This window comes from Solanum stenotomum, chromosome 4, assembly GCF_019186545.1.
Source record: "Solanum stenotomum isolate F172 chromosome 4, ASM1918654v1, whole genome shotgun sequence".
NCBI lineage: Eukaryota > Viridiplantae > Streptophyta > Magnoliopsida > Solanales > Solanaceae > Solanum > Solanum stenotomum.
The window spans coordinates 51,074,407-51,082,315 of record NC_064285.1 but is presented as its reverse complement, the minus strand read 5'-3'; the positions used below and the strand labels follow the sequence as shown (position 1 = coordinate 51,082,315).

The window sequence follows — 7,909 nt, the reverse complement described above, 5'->3', positions numbered from 1 at the left end:
ATTAAATAAGAAATGATAATATAATAATGAAGAGAGAAAAAAAAATTCCTTNATAAAAAAAATAAAGGACAAAGAAGCTCATTTTAAACTACGTAATGCATTAATAGAGCATTTATGGAGCACCGTAGTGATCTTAAAAGTTGAATATTTATGTAGAATTTAAAATATTTTTTTCAATTATGTAATGTTTATTTAATTATATTTCACTAATGATTTCACTTTTATTTATATTATCCATTATTATGTATAATGTATAATATTTGCTAGTAATTTCTATTATTTAAAAAATTATGGTACAAAATAATTTTATATTAAACGATTATAAAAGGAAACCGAATACCCCAGCTACACCTAACATGTGAAATGGGTGCATAAGGATGTTGTGCTCAGCCTGGAATACAATCATGAAATTGAAAGTACCAGAAATTCCTAGAGGCATACCATTAGAAAAACTTCCTTGACCGATTGGGTAGATCAAGAAAACTGTGGTAGCAGCTGCAACAGGAGTTGCATATGCAACAGCAATCCAAGGTCGCATATCCAGATGGAAGCTAAGCTCCCACTCACGACCCATGTAACAAAATAATATGAATTATATGTGGTGAATGTTTTAGAAAGAATTTGTTTTATGAAATAAGAAAATATAAATTAAATAAGAAATGATAATATAATAATGAAGAGAGAGAAAAATATTCCTTTTTGGTGTAAAATTTGGTGTAGTGGGTCAGAGTTGATTACACCAAAAATAGTGCTGACACCAAATTTGGTGTAAAATTTAGTATTTGGGTTGGAGATGCCCTAACATACTCAATATATGTGTATTGCACCTTCCTTGCAATGTCAGCGAAGAGTGTCTAATAGGTACTTAATTATTTTGAACAATGGAAGTGTTCAATAGGATCAAGTTCTAAATAAGGTATCAAAATGAAATATGTGGTCAACTTTAAGGAACTCAGTATGACTTAAGTCAATAAGTACTATGGATTGATATAGTTGAGTTTAATATTTTAGTCAAATAAATAGAGATTTCGTGGTCCAATTTCATTGGACTAGTCTATCAAATTAGGCTACAAATGATGAGCCCACCTTACCAAGCTCATGATATCATCTTACTCTAGAGGCCCAAATTGGTGATATGTGTTAAATGATGTGGCATGACATGTGAAGTAAGAATGCAATAGAATTATATCGCATGTCGAAAATGACACAAGATGGCTTGTCAAATTGAAGGCTAATGAAAATGTGATATGTGTACAAGTAGTATGTTACAACTAATTAAACATATTCATGTCGCTTAAATTTGATTCGTCGAAAGAGTTCATCCTTATCATAATTCTTCCATCCTACAACCATAAATATGAGTCTTATAATTCAAAAAACACTTCAACATTCTAACAAGAAGCTAGAGAGAGATCATGGATCAAATGCTGCAAATATCTCTACGAGCTACAAGTTCAAGCAACCAAGTTCAAATATAAGTCAATATCAAGATCAAGTTTCAAGCTCTTTAATCCTAGTACAAGTCAATATCAAACTTTAAGCCTTTGAATTCAAGTACAAGTTAAGATCAAGCATAAAAGCCTTTGAATTCAAATACAAGTCAAATGCAAGATCAAGGTCAAAAACCCTTAAGTTCAAGTATTAGATAAGCTCAAATCTACTAAATTTAAGATCAAACTCAAAGACCCTTAAATTATTTATTTTGAAGAAAAGAATCAGAGACTCATATAGATTACAACATTCTTATTTGCAATAAAATACTACACTAATTACGATATATTTCATTCTTGTTTTTTATTTTGTGGACTTTATTGTCTACCTAATGAAATTTATATTATTATTTCGTATTTGGTTCAACTCTTGGATTAAGAGATTGCATTATGGTGGTAAATACAAATGGTACACCTCATTAGGTACCTATTTAAAATATTGATTAGTAAAATAATTACATTGCTTTGCTTGATATGTATAAGGTTCTATGGTGTAGTGGTTAGCACTCTGGACTTTGAATCCAGCGACCTGGGTTCGACTCCCGGTAGGACCTTTCAATTTTTATTTAACAATTTATTTTTAATAAGAACTACGTTTTACTTCTAAAAGGTAGTAGTGGACTATATGAATCTTTAGTTATCATGAAATTTTATTAAAATTATCTCCTTAGAGATCATGATCTTTTATTAAAGTTTATTTCACTATACAATAAAAGCGAAAAATAGTATGAGGAGATTTTATATTTCTTGAGATTTACATCGCAACATTTGAACAAAGCCACTAGAGTCTAGATTATCGAGTACTCGGTTTATTATCTTATTTAATTGATCAAACATATAATATATGGTCATTTGCTTTCTTTCTTCTAGCTTGTGAACTTTCTTGTGTTTTAGGTGAAAATTTCAAGTTATATTGCAGTCGAAATGTTTTAAGTTAGAGGCTGACTAAGGTATATTGCAGTTGAAATGTTAAATTGTTTCTTTTTTAAATTTCCCTGCCAGGATATTTGGATTAACATAAATAAACAAATAGTGACTAGCGGGTTATATATATATATATATATATATATATATATATATTGAGAGTAGCAAGTGACAAAGGCACTTGGCAATTGTAAGAAAAGTTAATAAATATTTTCATAAAAACTTTAAAAATAATTGACTTAGAAAATACGTTAAGTTTTAAAAAAAATTTTTTTAAATCATCGTTAAAATAGAAACTCACAAACAGTAGAACTCTAAATTAACTTTTATTATTTCAAATTATCCTTTGAAGATGTTGTAAAATATATTTGATTTAATATTAATTTAAAAGATAAAGATATAACAATGATAGTAATAATAATAATAATAATAATAATAATAATAATAATAATAATAATTAGTAATAGCAGCAATAATAGTAGGAATAATAATAATAATAATAATAATAATAATAATAATAATAATAATAATAATAATAATAGTAATAAAAAAAAATATTAGTAGCAGCAGTACTAGCAATAGTGATAATAATATTTACAACCAAAAAAAAAGACACTTGACAATTTTAGATTTTCAGATTTTTTTCGATCAACTTGTCTGAAACTTTCAGATGTTATAAAATATATTTAAATATATTTAAAGTAGAAATTTATAGTAGAAATTCATGACAGTAGAGTTCTAAATGAACTCTTAGTCTTTCATAAACTTGTCCGAAACTTTCGGATGTTATAAAATTGTAGCGACCTACTCCCGTCGTTATAGAAAAGTCAATGGCAAAAAATTTTGGGCCTGAAAACTTTTTGGTAGTAACTTGAAAATTCTTAGCCTAGTCCAGATTTGGACGAAATCGGAGTCAGTGAGGTCTATAGAAATCTGGTAATGAATGAGAGATCTAATTATGTATTTGATAACATGAGTAGATAGCTAAGACCTTAAGGAACCCATACGACTTTACGGAATCAAATTCGGCCGAGTACAACTCCCGAAACGGATCTTAACGTAAATAGGTAGTTTCTGAGTGTCATGTGTTGAAGGTGTGTTGTGAAATGGGGGTTTGAAACTCAACTTTTGACTCTTTATTTCCGTACAAGCTGCTGGGGCGGGATTTTTCCCGCCAGGACGGGGCCACTGTGATAGGCTGGGTCCTGCTACGGCGGGACAGTCGCGACTTAAGTCGGAAATAAATCCCAAAAATGTTGTTATTCTGCGAATTTCGTTCTTGAGAGCTAAGGGACGAACCAGGGCAAGTTCTTGACAGTTGTCCACCTCTTCTAGCACTAAAGGTAAGGTCTTTACTCCCCTAATCCGTTTTTCGATCCGTAGAACTTAGATTCTTGGTTAATTACTATTGGAGAAGGGTTTTTGGCCTGAAGTTGATGGTGGGAAAAAGCCCTAGCTGCACCTTCAGATTATGGGTTTGGTCTTGGGTGATTGAATTGTCATATTCCGGGTAAATTAGACCTTAATTATTGATCCTCGTATTGAATTGGTTGTTTGTAGACCTAGAACAAGCGGAAAGGGAAGAATCAAGTTTCTTAGGAGGATTCAAGCTTTTTTCAAGGTAGATGATGGTTTGATTTCTTGTTTGTGTAGTGTATGTTAGCAATTGATTCATTGTAATGCATGTATGTGAATGTTCCACTATTGATCACACCTAATGTAAATGAGTATGAATAAATGATTGTATGCCATGAATCAACACTTGATTCTATGATTATGAGAATGTACATTGTGATTGTGATTGTGGCTTATTGAATGGATCGGGTGTTACGTTCCAACACACTAACTGGGATTGGTTGTCATGTACCGACATACATATTGGAACGGGTGTCACGTTCCGACACACTAACTTGGATCGGGTGTCACGATCCGATACACTAACTTGGATCGGGTGTCACGATCCGGCACACTAACAGTTTGGGTATGGGTTTCATGAGAGAACCATTGACTTGTCATAGATGCATGTTATTGAAAACGTAGAATGCTACATTGATCCTGAAAAGATGATTGATATTGTATATATTCGGTATATGCGTGTTTACTATGTTGTGACTGCTTTTATATGTTTCACTTACTGGAATAGCCGCGTGATCCTACCAGTACATTATGGTTGTGTACTAATGCTGCACTTGCTCTTTCTTTGTTGAGTACATGTCATTTTCAGGCGGCTACTGACATACCTCATTTAGGAGATCAGTGATCAAATCGGATTTCAAGGGTGAGCAAGTTCTTTCAGGCTGCCATGGAGTCCTTCTTTTCGTTTAGTCCATTTCTCTTCGGACTCAGACTATTGTTTAGATACTTCTTATGTTTGGTTGGGGTTGTACCATTTTCTTAGACTTGTTGCACTTTAGATGTTTTGGTGCATTGACTTTCAGTTTCTAGGGAATATTTCCGCAATGTTTGGTAGTCTTGTTAAATTTCTAGAGTTTATGGGAACTCCTTATTTCATTTCTGCATTTAAATCCGCTTTCATATCTTTAAATGTTCTAGTTTTTGGTTAAGTTATGTAGTTGGGTTGTAATAATGGTTCTCCCATCGGAGGATTAGTGTGTGTGTCACTCACGACGGTCTGGATCGTGACAAAAATATATTTAATTTTAAATATTAAATAAAACAAAAAATATGATATAATAACAACAATAAAAATAATAAAAATAACTATAGCAGCAACAACAACAACAATATTTTTACTAACTCTTCAAGATTACAAAAATAATAAGAAACAGTGATAAAAAGATCCTTTAACAAAAAAAATTGATATGATATTTGAATTCGAATTTAAATGAAATTTGAATTCTAATAGAGTTCTAACTTCTTAGCCTCTCTTAAATATACTTTGGTGATTTTTAGTGTTAATTTTACTTCTCTTTTTTTTTGTTATTGGCGATTATCAGTTTTATTGGCGAGTTTTTATTTACTACATTCTTCATTTTCTAGAAACTTTATTTTGAAATAATATTTTTATTTTTTTATATGTAGATGAGTGATGATATGTAACACCTCAGACTTCGTTCGTTTTCAAATTTTGGGTCAATTTCAAACTACCATATCTTTTAGCACATAAAGAGTTAGGTGGCCCATAAAGTATCAAATCGAAGGTCTTTGAGTCATCTTTCCAATGCCGCCAAGTTTGCTAAATTCTGAGATCCGACTAAAAGTTATGATTGTTTGAGTGAAGCCTCTCTAGCTAAAGTTTTTCATCCATTTTAGGAAAGGGGTATTTTGGTCTTTTCCTTACCCCACTAAGCCTAAAATATTTTCAACCCAAAGTTAAAGGTATAATATGAATTAGACCACTTTTCAATATTCAAAAGCGTTTAGGGGTTTTAGAAAGAGTTCAAGAGGAGAAAGGAGAAGAGTTTCAAGCGTTCTTTGAAGAACTTGAGGATTTCGCCAAGAACAAGTGTTCTTCGAGGTATGTAAGCTTTTATAGTGTTGGGTTTGTTCTCCCTCACACCAATCATGTAATTTTCATCCATGAATTCTTTCGTGAAGTTGATTGATTGAGTTTCTTAAGAAGTTCTCGAGTTTTAACCCCATTCTATAACAATGGAGGTTTTTGAGTTCTTGAGATGAGGGTCTTACGAATGAGTGTTATTCTTGATGGAATTTGGGTGTGATTACGTTGAATTTGTGTTGGGCTTATGAATCCAAATGAGTTGGGAGGAAATCATTTGATTCTAGATGAGTTAGGCCTTGAATTGAAGCAAGAAAATTCGTCAAAAATCTAGGCAGAGGCATGGGGCGGCGCGCCACCATAGTGCCAAAACTATTGCCCAGTAGTTTGGGGCCTAGTGCGGCGCGCCACTCAGTGCGCCCTAAACACTGGTCAATAGTTTTGGGGATAGCGCCCCGCGCCACTTAGTGCGTCAGGGTCGCCAGGTCCCTTACCCTTCCGTCAATCTTTCCATATGTGTTCCCTCGAATCGTACCTATGTTCTCTCCTAGATATCCACACTTAAATCTTCATTTAATACTTGATAGATCATGCATATCTTAAACACATCTCTTAATTTACATTTCAAATTAAAGTAAAGTTAACAGAAAAGTTCAAGAAGTTCTTTTCGAGTCATTTGAGAAGTCTTTTGAAATTAACTAAAATGTTTGAATAAAGTCTTGAGTAGATGAGTATGGGGATGAGGGAAATTGAGTTTCATGTTTCAAAATGAGTATAAGGGAACTAAGTATTATCGAGTATGTAATACTTCTACATTTAACAGAGAGAAACGCCGATTTCTAAATGAGTTTATGATGAGTCTTGAGCATTACCTCTTTTAAGAGTATCTTTTGAGTAATTATCTCAAATTGAGAAAGAGTTATGCTTTAAACATTTGAGCATTAGTTATATATTAGTGGGAGTAGTATTGAGCACCGAGATGGGGACGAGTTTAGACAACTTAAATCCTCATAAACCATGTATGCCAACATGGGTAAAAGATCAATACTTTTTAGATGATTCATTATTACTTTTAAGCATAGCTTAGTGGATCCACTTAGTTGAGGTGTTCTATAACCGGCAAGGTATAGGACAATTCTGGCAGTGGGCAAGATGATGTATCATCACGTAGCTCACTGTGATTTGTTGTTGGTTAGAGAATCTCCCAATTAAGAGTAAAGAGTTTATTATTGTATTTTTATACATATTGAGTTAATATCTACTATTTTAAAAGCTTTATCTATTGCATCATTTATTGTTGCTTTCCCATTTGAGTTTAGATGAGGTGAGTATGTCTTCCCGAAGTATCAGTTCAGTTGCTTATGTTTCAGTTTTCCCCTTACATGCTCGTACATTCAATGTACTGACTTCATTCGACCTACATCTTTTCATGATGTAGATACAGGTGTTCAGGGTCATCAACAAGCGCTACGTTAATTCCATTTGCATTCTAGTTCACTTTGGTGAGCCTCATTACTTTCCATAGGGTTCTATATTTACATTTCAGTCATGCTAAGATGTCGTGGATCTTGTCCCGACATATATCATAGTATTTAGAGGCTTCGTAGACAATAGAAGTATGAGGAGTTTCTCACTATTCTTATTGATCTTTTAAAAACCTTGAGACAGTATTTATGTTTCATTGAGTATTTCCAGATAACTATTGAGAAATTCATAACTAAGATAAGTTGAGTTTTATTATGCACTATGAGGTTCCTATTTCACTTGAATAAGTCTTCCACTAAGCAATGAATCAGGCCAACGATTTTCTTGGGGACCAGCAATAGTTCTCGAGTGTCGGCCACGTCCATGGGGTAGACTTGGGGCGTGACAAATCTAGTATCAGAGCACATATTTCAAGAGCCCTAGGGTGTCTATGAAGTTGTGTATATAGAGTCCTTGTTAATGTGAAGCGTGCCACATCTATAATTAGGAAGTTACAACATTTAGGAAACATTTCACTTTTTTCTTACTCTTTTTCGTGCGATAGAGTACT

General features: G+C 32.9%; 1 non-coding gene across 1 annotated transcript; it reads left to right on the top strand.

Moving 5' to 3' along the window:
- Positions 1-1,972: 1,972 nt before the first annotated feature.
- On the top strand, positions 1,973-2,044 carry TRNAQ-UUG (transfer RNA glutamine (anticodon UUG)). The gene has a single exon. It is a non-coding gene; the product is annotated as a tRNA-Gln (tRNA).
- Positions 2,045-7,909: the final 5,865 nt, after the last annotated feature.